Here is a 19,517-nt window from a genome sequence, read left to right as displayed (position 1 = left end):
CACAGTGCAAGTGAGGAGCTTGCTGGTGTTGGTCAGCCTGATCCATGTCCACTGACTCCTCTCATACAGTATTCTGCTCTTAAGCTCCTGCGACTTCGCTTTCAACTTTCCTGACCACCGCCATCGGTACTCCACCTACACCCAGACATCGCTCACCAGCTACGCCGAAGATACATCCACCATGGGTCCCGTCGAAACTTCCACCTTGATGATGCCACAACAATAAAATCCATCTGGTCCACAACTCGAAGCCCGCCACGGAACACTGGCTGGAGAGCCAACCACACCTTGTTATCTGCCCTAGCTAGGTCAGCTAACCCATCACTCCAAATGGACAACAGCACCGTAAACTTTGGACTTCTCAACATCCTGTCACTCACAACCAAGGGACATCTCGTCCAGGATCTCCTCCTTGATCGTGAACTTGACCTTTTATGCACAACAGAAACGTGGTTACAGTCAAATGACTTTGCAGCTCTCAATGAGGAGACGCCTCTGGGGTTTATTTATGTCTGCCAGCCCCCTGCCTATGGTCGCGTGGTGGTCTCACGATGATGTATCGTGGGAAGTGGAAAGGCTCGCCACTCTCAACTCCCATTTTCTCCACGTTTTAAACAAGAGCTATACAGCTCTATGGACCCACTAGTCTATCATTATTGCTATTTAGCGGCCACTTAAACAAAGCAAGGATTTTCTTTTTAACTGACTTTGCTCCCTATCTGTCCCATCAGTCTTCAGTATCTCCGAACATTGTACTGCTTGGCGATTTTAATATTCACATGTACATCTCCATTAACACAATTTCCAGCGAGTTCTCATCTTGTCTCAATAACTTTGGTCTTCAGAAATGTACTTTCCCACTCACTGAGAAGGACACATCCTACATCTGGAATGCTGTGACAGTATCACTACATGTAACTTCAATTCCGATTCACTCCCTTTTTCAGATCACATGCTGATTACTTTTTTTACTAACCTAACCTTTTCCAAAATCAACCCCTCTTGTGCCATCTCTTTTCGCCAAATCAAGAACACTAGCCCAGACAATCTGGCCACTCACATCAACGGCCTCCCCAGCATGGACTCTCTCCAACCTGATTAACTGGTCACTCACTACAATAATAATTTCCATCGTCTCCTCAACATACTTGCTCCAGTAAAAAACAGATCTGTAGCTTTCACCACTTCTGCACCCTGGTTCACCCCTGCAGTGCAACCGTTAAAATCCAAAGGTCGTCAACTCGAACACCTTAGTGATTGGGTGAAGCCCTTTATTATCAAACAACTGTGTTTACTTTTTTAAAATCACAATGACAACAGAAACTACACAAAAGAACCTGATCGAAAGTTTACATACCCTTGAGATTTTGGCCTGATAACATGCACACAAGTTGACGCAAATGGTTTTGAAAGTGTACTAAAGGTAACCATCCACACCTGTGATCTGTCTGCTTGTAATCAGTGTGTGTATAAAGGTTCAGTGAGTTTCTGAGCTCCTGACAGACCCTTGCACTGACATCTCTGGATTCTGAGTCATGGGCAAAGCAAAAAAATTATCAAAATATCTGCGGGAAAAGGTAATTGAACTGTATACAACAGGAAAGGGAAATAAGAAGAAATCCAAGGAACTGAGAATGCCAATCAGCAGTGTTCAAACTTTAAGAAGTGGAAAATGAGAGATTCTGTTGAAGCCAAACCACGATCGGTTCGACCAACAAACATTTCTACACCATTCCTACTGTGAAACATGGAGGTGGATCGCTGATGTTTTGGGGATGTGTGAGCTACAAAGGCATTGGAAACTTGGTCAAAATTGATGGCAAGGTGAATGCAGCATGTTATGAAAAATTGTAGAGGAAGATTTGCACTCATCAGCCTGGATGCTGCGCATGGGACGTACCTGGATATTCCAACATGATAATGATCCAAAACACAAAGCCAAGTCGACCTGTCATTGACTACAGCAAAATAAAGTGAAGGTTCTGGAGTGGCCATCTCAGTCTCTTGACCTCAATATCATGGAGCCACTCTGGGGAGATCTCAAGAGTGCAGTTCATACAAGACAGCCCAAGAATTTACAGGAACTTGAGGACTTATGCCAAGAAGAATGGGCAGTTCTACCATCAGAGAAAATAAAGTGCCTCAGCCACAACTACCACAAAAGACTTCAAGCTGTCATTTATGTTAAAGGGGGCAATACACGGTATTAAAAACTGGGGTAAACTTTTGATCAGGGTCGTTTGTGTAGTTTCTGTTGTCATTATGATTTAAAAAGAGTAAACACAGTTGTTTGATAATAAATGGCTTCAACCAAGCAATAACCACGCGTGAAAGAAAAGTTGTGTTATCATTCATATTCTCTGAAAAATGGCCAAGAAATCATAAATTCTGCCAGGGTATGTAAACTTATGAACACAACTGTAACTGTCAGGTGTGCAGCTTCACACGTACCCTTCCACACAGGCATCCTCCCACTTTTTTTGCGGCTCTGACGCAACTCCTGAAAGTGGAGAATGGCAGTGTTGACATCCCCTCTTTTCAGTGTCTGTGCCCTTTGGTACTGTGACACAGAAAAAAGCAGAAAAGTACAGCATTTTTCAGACAGTGGAAGTGTGTAACTGCTTGCCTCCGAGTTGCTGAGCAGCTTGTCTTAAATAAATGGTGCTTTTCACTTGCTTTGTCACTTGCCATGCCTTCAGTTGCCATGGCTGTTGACAACAAAAAGGGGCATACTGTGTCTTTTTCACCATAACAACAACATCCTAGTAGGCTAAAGAGCCTTTAAGCCTGGCACTACGCACTCATTCCTCGTGTGTGTTTGGTTGCTGCCGAAATAGTTTAAATTCCTTTCTATTCTCACTGGAGTTACAAAAATATTGATGGAAAACATTAAGCCTTTAATGTTGATTTCAATCTGGGAGAGTTTTGTGTCAAAGTCACCGACCAGTTGATCCTGTTGGGTGAAATATGGAAACCTAACAACACACTTGCCTAACCCTTAATAGGCAACCTTTGTTTTGGCTTTCATCATACAGTACTGAACTGTTGATGTGCTTGGCACACTTGAGTGGATCCATGTGAATTCCCTTATAAAAGATTTACTGAGCTAAATTGCAGTTTTATTTAATAATAAGTGTAGCATTTTTTTGCTGGTGCATGTGTTGATCTAAACCAGGTTAGATCTGTCTGGGTTATTATACAGAAGAAGTCAGTCTACTTTTTCCACATCAGCTGAGTTCTGTCTGTTCTCATGAAAACTATTTTTTCCCCCCCAAAGTTGCTCATGATTCATTTGTCATGTGACCTCAGTAGCATGTATTACTCAGCTGGCAAACAACTGCTGATTGTGCCTAACAATCTCGGGCGCTTTTGAGAGAGGACAAAGTCTGGTGACGTGTATATATGTATGTATGTGTGTGGAGAGAATAATGGCAGCTGAGTTGACAAAACAGAAGAAGGGTTCTCAGCTGGAACTGTACTCAGGCACCGCAGCCAATCAGGGCTTGTTGCTATGTGTGCTCAAAATCTGCCCCTTTGTGTTGCAGTGTGGGAGAGGTAGACACACACTAGTGCACACACTTGTGTCCCGAGATAATGATTTTGAAGTAGCATTTGTGCAAATCAAACAGCACCCGCAGGTCAAGTTTAAGGACTTAATATATAAATATTCTGCTCCCTGTGGTTGACATAGTGGATTAATGTAGTTTGTTGTATGACAGTTTAAGAGTTTTTTTAAAATTAAAAATCAGCTGTAGCTAAAGAAAGAAATTATACCAGTTGAAGTGCACACTACAATGTACAATGGGATACAGAACATTATTTATTATTATTAACTCATTTAGACCCATTTCACAACTCGTTAAAACAACGTCCCCTTTAGCCTATCTATGGAGTCCTTTGGTTAAAGAATTTGGTTTTACAATGCCGACATCACCCGAATTTGAACATACACTTGTAGTCTCTATATCACGAACCTATGATAACGCGGGACAGGAGTACCTTGACTTATGAGTTTCATTTGTTCCGTGATAGAGTTTGTAACCCAGTTTACTTGTATATCAAATTGTGAGTGAGACGTGATGTTGGGTGGATGTTGTGCCGTTCACTGATACCATCTACTGGTGTCATATCTGAAGCTCGCCAGTACAGTAATCCCCCCTGCGTCGCTGGGCATACGTTCCAGACACCCCCCAATAAGTGAAAACTGCAATATAGAAATACCCTATTTAAATACACCCTAAGCATGTATTTAGAGCATTTATGGCACTTATATTTTTTTAGGTCTTTCAACACATTTTTAAAACAATACAAACACATTTAAACACACAATATATTGAGAGAGCAAGAGTGATGGATAACACAAAAATATAGTACAAACAGTGTCGAAAATAGAGTAACAACTGTAATACCACTTACAAAAAAAATCTGCGATACAGCGGGACTGTGTAGCGTTAACGGTGATATAGCAGGAGACTACTGTACTTCAAATTTCAAATTTGGCTTGCAACACAAAGCAAAAAAATAAAAAAGTAATGGCTCATAACTTGGAAAAATCAAGAGTTGGTGCACTCCTAAGTCAAAGATACCACAGTAGTTATAATTGCAGTAAATGTGTTTATGGAAAAACTGTGAGGACACAAATAATTTAATGAAAAACGGTATTAAAAAAAGAACATTGCCTTACTACTGTGGCTTCCACACGAGAAGTTCATAACTACATGACTTTGTAGGTAGACACAATCATAAACTGAGGACATCCGGTAACTTAGTTGAAAAATAAAGCACTGAAGGCTTTTACACTCTCTTGAATGATAAACATCTCAGTGCTGATGCACTTCACTTTAACTGTGTAAAATTAATTCAACCACAAATGTAATAGAAAATGCCAAAACATCAATCCATCAATTTTCTATACTGCTTGCCCTGAATAGGGTCGCATGTAACTTGTCTATCGCAGCTGACATTGGGCAAGAGGTAGGGTACACCCTGCACTGGTCGCCAAGTCAATCGCAGGGCACATACAGTATCCAGTAGGAAAACAACAATTCAAACTCATATTTGTACATATGGACAATTTAGTCTTCAATGAACCTAGAATGCAATTTTTCAGAATGGGAAGAAGCTGAGAAAAGGGGAGAACATGCAAACTACACACAGAACGGTTCAAACCCAAAACCTCTTGTGTGGCAGACATGCTACCCACTATTTCACTGTGCTCCATACGTCAAAACCTTTCGATTTTCCACTCCGCTTATCCTCACTAGGGTCGCGGGCGTGCAGATGGCCTTTCCCAGCTGTCTCTGGTCGAGAGGCAGGGTGCACCCTGAACTGGTCGCCAGCCAATAGCAGGCCACATATAAACAAACAGCCATTCGCACTCACATTCACACCTACAGGCAATTTAGAGTCTTCAATTAACCTACGATGCATGTTTTTGGGATGTGGGAGGAAACCAGTGTACCCAGAGAAAACCCACGCAGGCACGGGGAGAACATGCAAACTCCACACAAGCGAGGCCGGTTTTGAACCTGGGTCCTCAGAACTGTGAGGCAGCTGTGCTAACCAGTTGTCCACCGTGCCGCCAAGTTAACCAGTTGTCCACTGTGCCGCCAAGTCAAAACATAACACAAATAAAACTGTATGATGACAAGTGACATGGCAGACAATGACAGCTAGCCAGTTGGCGACCAGCGCAAAATGCAAACCTAGCAGTCCACATCTTCACTCAGTGCTCCTTCTTGTCAAATAGTGCAAAGAGATGGTCTCAAATGCCAGCCACAGAAGATAGAAATCAAAGTCTTTAGTTCACAGAATGTGAATGATACCAGTGAATAGTCCAATCAAGCATAAAGCACTGGCAAGAAAAACAGGAAGTAGAAACCTTCCAAAGTAAAACGAGTAACGGTGCTAAATACACTTTTGTGCATTGATGACAACTAGTGATCATGTCCAACTTTCAGATGAAAATGTCCACTTAATTAAAAAAAAATAAAAAAAATGCTGTTACTCCTTTGATTCTGTCTGAAATTAGGCCCAGTGAGGTGCTGATGGTTTCTATCAGTTAATTTTTTCTCAAAAACTTTGGACATCCAAATTCGCATGTCACTTTGTGCGCAGACCACACTTCCACTTCCAATGTTTTAATTGGCAAAAAGCAGACAAAAACAGGAAAGGTGAGCATGATGCTGACGTCTTTTTACTGTAAAGTTGAACTTGGTGGAGGGCGGCTCCTGTAGTCAAACCACACAAAGGAGAAGTCTGACCCTTCTTTATACTCGCGTGGGCAGCAACCGTGCTGACGTCACTGCGGCTATCCCGCGTACAGTTTGCCTTTATACTCGAGCGCAACCCACATGCACAGTTTTGAATATGTACTGCAGTTCTCCTCCAAGTCGTGGGTGTCGCTACGGCTGGTATTGGCTAGGACGCCACAGTGTGGAGTTTCCTCTGCATTTTTTGGGCCATTTCCGGGAGCCGTTTTTCTTTCCTTTCCGTAACAAGGAACAAAGCAACAACAATGGCGACCGTGGAACAGTGTCTGCTAGAACTAATGGACCTATGTGACCAGATGATACGTTTAATTATGCTGCAAAATCGATCAAGAAGGCAGCGGCGTTGCTGGTATGTGGAACCGAGAGGAACGATGTGTACGTAATCACAGCATGTGACTAAAAACGGACCAATCACGAGAGATCTCTTTGCAGCATTCTACACGCAGCAACAATGTTTGCCGTGTGTGTGTCAAGTGACGCATAGGGCCCGCGCGGCCCAATGCGTCGGTCACGTGATGCAATGCGGGCGTTGTCGGCCGCGCAAGTGCGGGAGTATAAAGAGGCCTTTAAGGATGACGACATTTTAGATGACCTTTGCTAGCAGCCCAAACACAGCAAGATGCTGTCATCTCTTAAGCCCAATTGTTTTGAAGTACACACAGTCGTTAGCCAGAATACAACCCAAGCCTCGGCTGTCTTTAAATGTTCAATCCTCTACTCACTGTCAATTATGAAGATGCAAACGTGCACGTCTCTTTTCCACTTCAATCACTGTGATGGAAATGTTTACCACAATGTCCCTGTTGCTGTGGTAACGTGTCCATTTTTGCCCTCTAGTATCTCATTCACTGCCATTGACAGCTGTTGAATTCAAATATCCATGTAAACCTGGAGGACTGGCAGTGAGTGAGATTGTGTGACCACTGATGGCTGCTCGCCGCTTGTTGTCAAGTCAGTCAGTATTCCTGAGCTACTCTTTTATGTCAGGACGTAAAAAAGGAAAAGCGCTGTCGTGCATCGCCACGGGGACGCTATGATGATTGTTTTCTTTAACTGTGGTGTGTTTTTGAGGATTTCGGAGCCAAATGTATTCAGCGATATTAACACATCTTACATTCTTTTGTGAAAATGCAATTTTTGTCCAGATATGTGACATGGTTACAAGTATGAGAGAATCGAATGAAGATTTTTTTTTGGGGGGGGGGGCGATTGTGAGGGCTACCAAGTTGTCTATATTTATCTCACCGGGGACTACAGTAAGAAGATTTGGCACTGTCAGGGTAATCTGCCATTCTACTTCCCGATATTCATTTAAAAGACAGCAATTTGTGCGTGCACGCGTGCATCTTGGGCCACATGAATCACAGCTTTCATGCGATATATTTTATGTCTCTCTACACTAGTGATGACCAAGCTTGGACATATTGTATATTCAGCTTTTTATTTGTTTTAACATACTTGGCCAAAAATATTTTTATTCTGATTGTAATGGCTGGAGTTTACTTGGTGATGCTGCACCACTAGCTATACAAATGTACCAAACAACCTAGCATTAGCTCCTTCTTTGTATACAAAGGTAAATATCCCAATGCAGCACCTGGGGAAATTATAATTGCAGAAATACACGATTGATTGCCTGAATAGAGGTGGGAAGAATCATGTGACCTTTTTACACCGCAACACGAAATTTGGTGGACATGTCTATCATAAAAATGACTCATGCCTAGCCAATGTAATTTGAAGCAGCTAATTTGTGTGAATTCCAGGGCTATGCTGTAGTTTGAACTCCTACTCTGGAATTCACCCAATTGACCCTCAATCAGAACCAGGTAGACAGATGGACGATGATATATCATGGCGTTTTTTTGTGTGCCTACGCTTTCTAATGCGGGCAGAGCAAGGCATTGAAGTTTAATTATCATTTCAATGATTCGCCATGACAAGTGCCCAAATTTAATTTTACGTTTTTGTGTTTATTTTATATTGTCACTGTCCAATAAAAACCTTGACACTGATTTCATTTTATGACATTGTGAATTTCGTGGAAACATGTTGTTTTACTTTCCACCCAGGGTTGGGCATCGTTTGAATTTGAGAAATTCCGGTTCCGATTCGTTTCCTCAGTTCAATTCCGGTTCCAAACGATTCTCGATTCTGATTCTTTTAGGGGGCTGTGTCAAAAAAGTTTGCATGGTTTAAATAAAGGGTGTCCAAATTATGGACATCCATTTTCTTAGCAGCCCGCAGCTTAGACTAAAAGGAAAATTTGACTCGAGGTTCTTTACAACAAGTATCAATATCAAACCTATGAACTAAAAGGAAATCTGTGTGGAACTAACCCAATTGACTTAATATAATGTTTCAGCTAAAAGTTAAATATAGCATAGTTGTTATTTTAACTGTTTTAACTATTTTATTGTTTCACTCACCCATTTGATTGATAGTTGACTTCACTGACAGCAAAATAGTTATTTTAACAATGCTATATAACTACCCCTGTTTCATCACGTCAAATGGTTTATATGTGTTATATATGTTTTAACTTGACCCCTTGTTTTAAGCTTGTAGCCTTTTATTTTGAAGGGTACGCACCGGAACTCAGCATTTTGGTACGAAAAGTAACTTCACACGGCACCAGTGAATTATTATAATTTTTTTAATGGATGGAACCAAATGCTCTAAAACGCTGATTCCTTTCCCTACCCACCGATGAGGCACAAGATTAGTGTTTGTTATAATGTGAGTCAACGTTTGTAAATTTTGTCCCAATTCATTGTGATATAAAGTTGCTACGGTGAAGTTTGAGCCCAATGTAAGTTTTTTTTTGGGTCATCGGCCCTTACGTTGGTTTGAAGACTAAAATAAACGCTAAAAACCATCAGTGCAAAAGTGAAAGCAACCGTTTAGCTGTCTCAATGTTGGCAAAGACGTATTTAGTTTCACTCACCCAAGTGACTGAGAGTTGACTTCACTGAAGCACAGCGCGGTGTAGGCTGAGGCTTGGAGTGCGTCAGATGCTACACATCGGGAAAAACTCCTTTGCACAATATAATCTTATTCCAAGTGTTGCACTGAGGCGACTGGTCATTCATTTTAACAAAGTTAAGACACACACTTGTTCGCCGCCGCTGCCGTTGGGCACAAGCACGTCATTGTGCCCGTTCTTCTTTGTTGGTTTACGCCACTTCTTCGTTACTTTTCGCCACTGGAGGGCTAGGCATCGAAACTGGGGACCAAAATTTTTAAATTTGAACGGTTGCAGGAGAACCGGAACGTTATTCCCGGTTCCAATCGGTTCTTGATTCTCAACCAACCTTATTTGCACCACACCAACACAAGCTGATAGATGAACTATATAACTGCCCTTTGTGGTTTGTTATGAAATATGTGATTGTAAAAGTTTATTTATTTTTATTGCTCTTGAAATGTGACTTACATGGTTTTCACCAGACAGCAGCAACATTCAGGTGTGATTTTCAGGAGTAACTAACTACCTTTTACGATCAGTCAAGGTGTACGATTCCCCGTTTCATCCATCTGCCCTTTCTGTTATTGTCTCTCTTCAGGTTTTTAAAATTGTATTAGTAAAATTGTCTTACAGTTAAGTGCAGTACCACTAGTTGCTTTAGCATGATCTTAAAAGCCTGTGATTGTTTTTGCAAATTTAAATTTTTTATTTTTATGTAATTTTTTTCATTTTTCTTCCCCAGTGTTTTTAGCAATAGGTTTGTGCAAATAGCCTTAGATTTTTCCCTCCGTATCAGTTAAGACCTTTCTTATTCACTCTCTGTCCGATCTGTGCCTTGTCTCTCCCTGACTGAATGTTGTTATCAGTACTCTGCATACGGCACACAGCCCTTTGATTTGAGCAGATGCAGTGCAGTTAAGCCCGTCAGTGCGTTTGACTTTGATCGTCTGCTGGCAAGACTTCGAGTTGCTGCTCTCGGTTTAATTTGAATGAAACGTGCTCATAAGCAAATAAGAGAGCTCAACAGAGCGGGACAGGATTCTTCTACTAGCAGTATTCAAATTAGCTGGGAGTGTAAAGTGAGCATTATTGTGTGCATGTAGAGCTGAGCAGCTTGCCCAGTGGAAAACAGGACAGAGATTGCACGATTGTGTGTCCACCCTGCATGGATTAATGGCCCACTTTATAAAAAAATGTGCGTGTGTGTGTGTGTCTTCTATCGTCCCATCTGTCTCTGTTAAAATAGAAACACTGTTTTGTTCAAACGCTGAAATGGGATTATTTGCCTGGTTTTGTTTTTCCCTCACATCCAAACACCACACTAGGCAAGCAACGGCCCAACAAATGAGCATCACGTTTGCCTTCGTCAGTGATGACAAACAGTCCTACAGTTAATGCTGCCGCTGTGTTGGCTCTAAATTACGTTTTGGCTACCAAAGCTGACCCCGCACTCCGTCCTGGAGGACATTTTCCATCCCACATAACCGCACTGATCTGCTGCTGGCCAGGGACATAAAGACAGCTGAGAGGTGTGTGTTTGTGTGTCCTGGCTAAAGAAGCTGATTTACAGGCAGGACTCCAGCTGCACTTGGTGGCAGGCAGTCAGAGCCTCTAATAATAAGACGCCCTAATCTAAATCTAACCTGTTACGCAATTCACATTTGCCTTCTGGATACAAACAGCGGCGAGGTCACAGGCAGATGGGAAAAGAAAGGCTCAAGTGTTGCTTTGTGCCACCGTATAATCCGCATCTGTAGCAGGATGTGTTATCCAAGCCTCCTATTTCATCCGCCAAGCAGTTCGGTTCGTGATGTTACAATTGGGGACAATAAACCCTCATCTTGAATGTGGTGATAACAAGAATTAACTGCTCACATAGCTTGATGTGATAGTAGCATGACATATTAGCCTCGTTCACATCAGAGCTGTAGGAGAAAGTCCCACAATAAACTAGCTTGATTTTAACCCATTACCTAGCAAAGGAAGGATAGTGCTGCATGGAGTCCTGCAATCAGATAATTAGATATGTGACATTATTGGCACCAGTGTCTTGGGTGACGTATAAAATTCTTTCAACACAACAAGGAAGCAAAAGTGAGTTAAACTTTAGATCCTAATCCTGGCTGGCTGTTTTACATTGGCATCATCCTGGCTCTGATACTACCTCTGAAAACAAAATATTGGTTGAACAACTTGGTCTCTACCATTCAGTGTCATTTACATTTATTTACTCAAATGCATATTTGACTCTGCATTCTTTATAACCAGTATCAATATCAAACCTATGAACTAAAAGGCAACGTGTGTGGCACTAACACAATTCATTTAATATTCATTAATTGGATGGATGGATTTATTATGTCCATCCTCGTGGATATCATAAGTGTGAATGCAGTGACATACTTCTACACATCGTGAAAGCCTCCTTTGCACAATATAATCTTAATCCAAGTGTTGCACTGAGGTGAGTGGTCATTTATTTTAACATAGTTAACACTTTTGTTCGCAGCTTCTGTTGGACCGAGTGGTTTCGGACCGGTTGATCGTTTCACACTTGTTCAACTAAACTAGACCGAAGGGGCAAACTAGCATGAGTTCAAATAAAACAAACGAAAAGGTGCTAGTGTGAAAGGACCTTTAATCTGGTACTACAGCGTAAATCGCTGACATCACTGACGTGTCGTACTCCTTGAACGCTGGCAGCTAGATCCATTCCAGATATCCACCATCCACACACAGATGTAATTGTGAATATTCCTCTGCGGCGGACTAATATGCAGCCTGAGGTGCCGCCTGTGCGTTCCAAGTCACAGGAGTTGATGAGACCAGAAAAAAACTGACACAGCTTCTGCTGTTAATAAGTAACGGTACTTTTACTCCGTTAAAATGATCTAAATGTCGCTCGCTACTTTTATTCATCAATTATTGCTTATTTAGCAACTATTTCGTGTGTGAGACTCCGACTTCGACTTCCGCATCAGGCGCTGTGTGCGTCATCCAATTTAAGCGCAAGTGATGTTTAAGTCTAATTCACCAATCAAACAACACAAGAAAGTCACATGACCTCACACAGCGTTCAGGTGGAGATGGGCCTGGCTCAAGTTGGAGGCCAAAACAAAAAAGCAAAGAAATGAGGCAAATTTAATTATAATCTTAAATTTGTAAATCAACATGTTCTTGAGTGCTGTAAATAAATGTTTTTTCTGCGTGAAGAAAATGTTAATTTTTTGTTGCCTTATTGTACTCTTCAGAATCTTCCAGATTGATTAATTTATGTTAAAACCAAAACAAATTTTCTGCAAATTCTCCCTAAAAATTTTAATTTTTTTTTTGTCACCTTTTTCATGCCTTTGGTGTTTGCATGTCTGTATCATAGCTATGCAGATGACACGCAGTTATATCTAGCAGTGTCTCCAGATGACTGCAGTTCAATTGAGGTATTGTGTCACTGTATAAAACAGTTAAATAACTGAATGAGCCAAAATTTTCTTCAATTAAACGACAACAGGCGGCATGGAAAATGGATGGATGGATAAACCACAACAAAAACTGAGATAATTGTTTTTGGAAATAAAGAAAAGAGGATTGCTGTTAGTAAATACCTGGAGTCACTCTCTTTAAAAAGCAAAGACCGAGTCTGAAACCTTGGTGTTCTAATAGATACCGACCTGACTTTCAACAGTACCAATCAATTACTAAAACTCCCTTCTACCATCTGAAGAACATATCCAGATTGAAGGCTTGCATCTGTCAAGCGGACCAGGAGAAGCTCATCCTTGTTTTTATCTCAAGTTGACTTGACTATTGTAATGGTCTTTTCCCAAAAAGAGCATTAAACAGCTGCAGCTCATTCAGAATGCTGCAGCTCAGGTTCTGACCAGAACAAAGAGGTCAGAGCAAATTACTCCAATTCTAAAGTCTTTGCACTGGTTTCCAGTCAGCTTTAGAATAGATTTTAAAGTTATGCTACTGGTCTATATATCACTAAATCGTTTAGGCCCTGAATACATCAAAGAAATGCTAATGGAGTATAAATCCAGTAGGGCTCTGCAATCGACAGACTCATGTCAAATAGTAGAGCACAGAGGCCAAAGCAAACATGGTGAAGCAGTATTTAGATATTATGCTCCACACAAATGGTATAAGTTACCAACAGACGTGACATCAGCCCAAAGTGTGAATGTTTTTAAGTCCAGGTTAAGAGCTCGTCTTTTTTTCCTCATGCTTTTAAGAGCATTTCCACTTTTAAATTATATTTATTGCACTGTACGCTGTTTTAATTGTGCTTTTATTTTTTGTCTTTGTTTTAAATGTTTAAAAACATTTTTTTCCCCTGTAAAGCACATTGAGTTACCTTTTGTATGAAATGCGCTATATAAATACAGTTGCTCTGTGGCTCAGACTCGTCCTAAAAAACGATTCGGTATTTGTGTTGACATTTATCAAGGACTTTATTAATCAGAATCAAATCATAACTCCTTGTACTCCAACTAATGAAAAATCCAATTTGATTATTTGAAAACTAACTATTGAATCAGAGAGTACGCTGGCACATTTTGGCTGCTGCTTCTTACTCTAGAAAAGTGTTTCTTTAGTTTAAAATGGCTTACTTTCGCAGGATCTCTTGCCGTACCGTAGTCAAACTTAAAACGAGTTGGTTTTGCGCCTGTCTCTGTGGCGTAAATCCTTGCTGGCTGTGACCATCTGCCTTGTGTGACAGCAGTTTTTCAGTTTTTTTTTTTTCAGGCCCACTCAAGTCTCACCACCGATTCGTGCACAGCCTTATCTTGCACCATTCAATACGTTTGACAGCGGAAATTAAAACATTGTGAATATACCGTACCAAATTCTACTACTAAGTGGAAATCCACTATAAGAAGTGTAGTCTATATTAAACCACCTTTACATTGACAAAGACCAAGAAAAGCCAACAAGACAAGAAATATGACGAAGATACACACAGTAGTTACAAAGGTGCACGTCGATTGGAGGCCGTTTATACATGATAAAGAGACAGCGTCACTACTTTTTGATCACAGGCCAGTGGGTAAGGGAGGAGTACTTCTGAACATTGAACCCTGTTAAGGCTTAATGTTTAATAAATAATGTGGGTTATTCGATATCTCTCCCAAATTACACAAACGGCATAAGAAAGAGATGTGCTTTGGATTGTAAATGTTTGACCATAACGAGACACTTTGGGTTTGTCTACCTCTCTCGATGTTTTACAAGTAGCACGAAATGTGCTTCTCAGTGTTGAACACAGTTCTCTCTTTATGTCTAACTGGCGCTTTCCCGCCTATCTATCTCTTGGTGCTGTCCTGCATCCTGATCACCTCCCAGTCTCCCTTCAAGATGCACGTCTTTGTATATGTGTGTAGGATTCAGAGGAATGCTCTATTCAAGCATGACGCCCTAAAGAATGACAGCTCTCATCTATGCATATGCTTGGGCCCCTTACCCAAACCCTCCATCACTAGCCGTTTGTCCAGCTCTCTTTCTCTGTGTGTGTGTGTGTGTGCGAGTGCGCATGCCTGTATGTATTCAAAGGGTGTGTGTTCGTGTGCCACTGTGCCTGTATTTGTTAGTATTCATGGGTGTTTTTATTACACAAAGGCACGCCTTCAGGGTGGTAATGTACATGCTCTAAGAATTTGCCCTCCTGAAAAGCCGCAATCTGACACCAACCAGGGGCCCCGTGCGTGATTTGTGTAGCGCGCTGTAGGCGGGGGTTACATGGTGGTGGTTCTATTTTACCTTTCGTCTTCATTGATTATTTCAGCCCTCATCCCTAATATGTTGCAAAGCTGCACCTTTAGCCCAAATGCCCATAGTGGGATCATAATGGCCCATTCGTGCGTGCCCACACCCAGCGCATAAACGTGGAGGAGGTGAATGGACTGTCACCTTCAGCTTTAACATTTGTCGTACATTAACCCTTACCTTGCTTTATTTCATCTGGCTCTCGTTAGAGCCTTTCCGATTCAAACCAATAAAGAAAACGATCAACTCGACTCCATCAGCTGCTGAACAGAACAACCCCCAACGCACCCCCTTTCCCCTAGAGCTTCCCACCACTACCCCCTCCTTATGTTTTGTGTTGGACTGCTCCTCACTCCACGTGCAGCAGGAGCCGCACAGAAGCGTGGAGGAGGAGTCCCTCCCCCCGCAGGAATGTGTGTGACTGGCTGGCGGACTGCATCTCACACACACAAGCTCAGCACATTGTGAGGGTCTCAGCTGGCAACCCTGATCTTGTTGGTGTATATGTGTGTGTTAATAATTTAATTCCATACTCGATAAAAATATGCACTTAACTGTTCTTTATTATTCAGTTACCAGTTTCCTCTCACTGGTGTTTCTTACCAAGATGGCGCCAACCTGTGTGGTCGCCTCGGTTACGCGCTCTCGAGTATTGTTTTTGTGTTTTTCGTTCATCTTTGGAGAGATTACACGACTCACTTATACAAGGGGAGACTTGCTAACCATCAAGGAGGCTACTCCGGACTTTCTTTCACCAACTTTCGCAAATCCGCTCAGTTTTTTCCCCGAGTTACTTATCGGACCGGCGTCCGCGGTTTTCAGCGCATGGAGGCGGAGGCGACGCCACAGAGGGAAGCGAGCCGGCATCCAGGTGAAACTCCGGAAGAGAGGATACAGATTGCCGTTCCCGTCGATCCACCTCGCGAATGTACACTCGCTACCCAACAAAATGGACGAGCTTCATCTTCTGTTAAAGGACCAGTAAAGACTTCGGACGTTCCGCCGCCATGTGCTTTACGGAGACTTGGCTTTGTGAGGCTGTACCCGACGGCGCCGTCATGCTTCCGGGTTTTCATCTTCACCGAGCAGATCGTATCACGGAGTTATCGGGGAAAACAAAAGGGGGTGGGATATGCTTCTATATCAACGAAAAATGGTGTACGGACGTTCTACACATGAAAGCTAGAGCTGAGATTTAAACACAGAACCTCTTGACTGTTAGGCAGATGTTCTAACCACTTGGCTACTGTGCTGCAGGGCACAACAGTTAATTACCGTATTTTCACGACCATAAGGCGCACAGAGAAAAAGCGGACGTGGATGAGGACAGGGTAAGTGTGCGTGAAGGAGGAGGCTAAAGCCATGCCCCCAGTAGGTATATAGTGCGGGTATGTGCATTGTGCAAAAAATCGGTTTGGCTAAAGACCGAAAATGGCACCTACAAAGAAACACACTTATGAAGCATAGTTTAAGCTGCAAGCTGTCAGTTACGCCGAGGAACATGGGAATCAAGCAGCCGCGAGAGAATTCAAGATAAACGAATCCATGGTTCGCAAGTGGAGGAAGCAGGAGGAAGCAGGACTTCGCCAAGTCAAGAAGACGAAGCTGAGTTTCCGCGGAAACAAGGTGAGGTGGCCCGAGTTGGAAGACCAACTCGAGCAATGGATTAATGATCAAACAACAGCCGGGAGAAGCGTCTCTACAGTCACCATTCGACTGAGGGCAATAACGCTTGCAGAATAAATGAAAATCGAACATTTTCAAGGATGTCCGTCTTGGTGCTTTCGTTTTATGAAACGGAGCCATTTATCTATCCGGACAAGGACTACAGTGGCGCAGCAATTTCCGGCGGATTACAAGGAAAAGCTGGCCATCTTCCGCTCCTACTGCAGTAAAAAGATTGCTGACAAACACATCCAGCACAACCACATCACCAACATGGACAAGGTGCCGCTCACTTTGGACATCTCAGTGAACCACACTGTCTAGAAGAAGGGGACCAGCACGATAGCGATACAGACAATGGGGCACGAGAAGTCTGGTTTTACTGTTGTGCTTGTTTGTGGTAATTGACAGAAACTGCCACCTATGGTGATTTTTAAGAGGAAGACGCTGCCGAAAGAAAAGTTTCCAGCCGAAGTCATCGTTAAGGCCATATATACATATATACATATATATATATATGTATATAATATATATATATATATATATATATATATATATATATATATATATATATATATATATATGTATACATATACATACATACATATACATACATATACATACATACATATATATATTCAGACCCCCTTAAATTTTTCACTCTTTGTTATATTGCAGCCATTTGCTAAAATCATTTGTTATTTTTTTTACTCACACACAGCACCCCATATTGACAGAAAAAAACGGATTGTTGAAATTTTTGCAGATTTATTAAAAAAGAAAAACGGACATTTCACAGCCATAAGTATTCAGACCCTTTGCTGTGACACTCGTATATTTAACTTGCGTACTGTCCATTTCTTCTGATCATCCTTGAGATGGTTGCACACCTTCATTGGAGTCCAGCTATGTTTGATTATACTGATTGGATTTGATTAGGAAAGCCAGACACCTGTCTATACAAGACCTTACAGCTCACAGTGCATGTCAGAGCAAATGAGAATCATGAGGTCAAAGGAACTGCCTGAAGAGCTCAGAGACAGAATTGTGGCTAGGCACAGATCTGGCCAAGATTACAAAAATAATTCTGCTGCATTTAAGGTTCCTAAGAGCACAGTGGCCTCCATAATCCTTAAATGGAAGACGTTTGGGAAGACCAGAACCCTACCGAAAGCTGGCCGTCCGGGCAAACTGAGCAATCAGGGGAGAAGAGCCTTGGTGAGAGAAGTAAAGAAGACCCCAAGGCTCACTGTGGCTGAGCTCCAGAGATGCAGTCGGGAGATGGGAGAAAATACTAGAAAGTCAACCATCACTGCAGCCATCCACCAGTCAGGGCTTTATGGCAGAATGAAGATAGAACTTTTTGGCCATAATTCTAAGTGGTATGTGTGGAGAAAACCAGGCACTGCTCATCACCTGTCCAATGCAGTCCCAACAGTGAAGCATGGTGGTGGCAGCATCATGCTGTGGGGGTGTTTTTCAGCTGCAGGAACAGGATGACTGGTTGCAATCGAAGGAAAGATGAATTCGACCAGGTACAGGGATATCCTGGACAAAAACCTTCTCCAGAGTGCTCCAGACCTCAGACTGGGCCTAAGGTTCACCTTCCAACAAGACAATGACCCTAAGCACACAGCTATAATACCAAAGGAGTGGCTTCAGAACAACTGTTTGACTGTTCTTGAATGGCCCGGCCAGAAACCTGACTTAAACCCAATTGAGCATCCACCAACGTTCACCATCCAACCTGACAGAACTGGAGAGGATCCCCAAATCCAGGTGTGAAAAACTTGTTCCATGATTCTCGAAAACACTCATGGCTGTATTAGCTCAAAAGGGTGCTTCTACCAAATACAGAGCAAAGGGTCTGAATACTTATTGCTGTGTGATATTTCAGTTTTATTTTTTAATAAATCTGAAAAAATTTCAACAATTCTTTTTTTTTTTTTTTTTTTTTTTTCTGTCAATATGGGTTGCTGTGTGAAGTTAAATGATTTTAGCAAATCACTGCAATATAACAGAGTGAAATGTTTAAGGGGGTCTGAATACTTCCCGTGCCCACGGTATATCTTTTTAATGTGTGTATGTGTGTTTATGTATGTATGTGTATATATATTTTATATCGCTGAATTTCATCACATCATGTTGTAAGGGAGCAAAATGTAAAAAACGAAATCAGGTGCCAGCATTGTTTGACAGGTGACAAATGTAGAACCTTAGTGCTCTTGTTTAAATTGAGGCTACAGTCCAGCCAGATTTTTAAGTATGTCTGGGGACATATTTTCATCACGTAATGACAGGTTCTGGAAGTCGGTTGTTAGCTCCTTTTTACATAGCCGTTAATATTACATTGATAAGCAGTTAGGAAGACGTTAACAGTGGTGCATTGACTGCCGTGTAAAGGGGACAGCTGGAACAACTGAGCAGTTCATTCAAAATGCAGATGCTTCTGACACACCTCCATCGCCGGACGCCAGATTGCTTTATAAACCTTTGAGGCGGACCTCGTGTAGATAGCCGACTCAATTTTATAGAGACTATCTCCACGTGAAGGAGGCTTTTGCAACGAGAGGAAGCTGCCATTCTTTCGAGCAGCTGCTTGTCAGCCGACTTCCTGCGGGACTAATGAGCTTCCTCCCGAGCTCCTCAACCTTCTTCTAAAAATACATCTGATTCATCTTGGTTTGACTGGTTGACATGCGAACAAGTTCTCCTAAATTATCTTTGCTGTCAATTAAATCAGAATGTGGTAGTTATGGTTTAATAATAGTCATTGTCCAACTAAGGTACTCTACACACATACTTATTTCTCAACTGTTCAGGACTCAGGGTTCATGTGGGAGGAAGTG

At 41.9% G+C, this 19,517-nt stretch overlaps 1 protein-coding gene across 2 annotated transcripts in view; it reads left to right on the top strand.

The window, feature by feature from the left end:
• Positions 1-19,517, top strand: part of atosa (atos homolog A) — a 53,027-nt gene that overhangs the window by 19,687 nt on the left and 13,823 nt on the right. The gene's annotated exons all lie outside the window — the stretch shown is intronic.

Source organism: Phycodurus eques, chromosome 2 (assembly GCF_024500275.1).
Source record: "Phycodurus eques isolate BA_2022a chromosome 2, UOR_Pequ_1.1, whole genome shotgun sequence".
In the NCBI taxonomy this organism is placed as follows: domain Eukaryota; kingdom Metazoa; phylum Chordata; class Actinopteri; order Syngnathiformes; family Syngnathidae; genus Phycodurus; species Phycodurus eques.
This window is presented reverse-complemented; position numbering and strand designations above follow the sequence as displayed.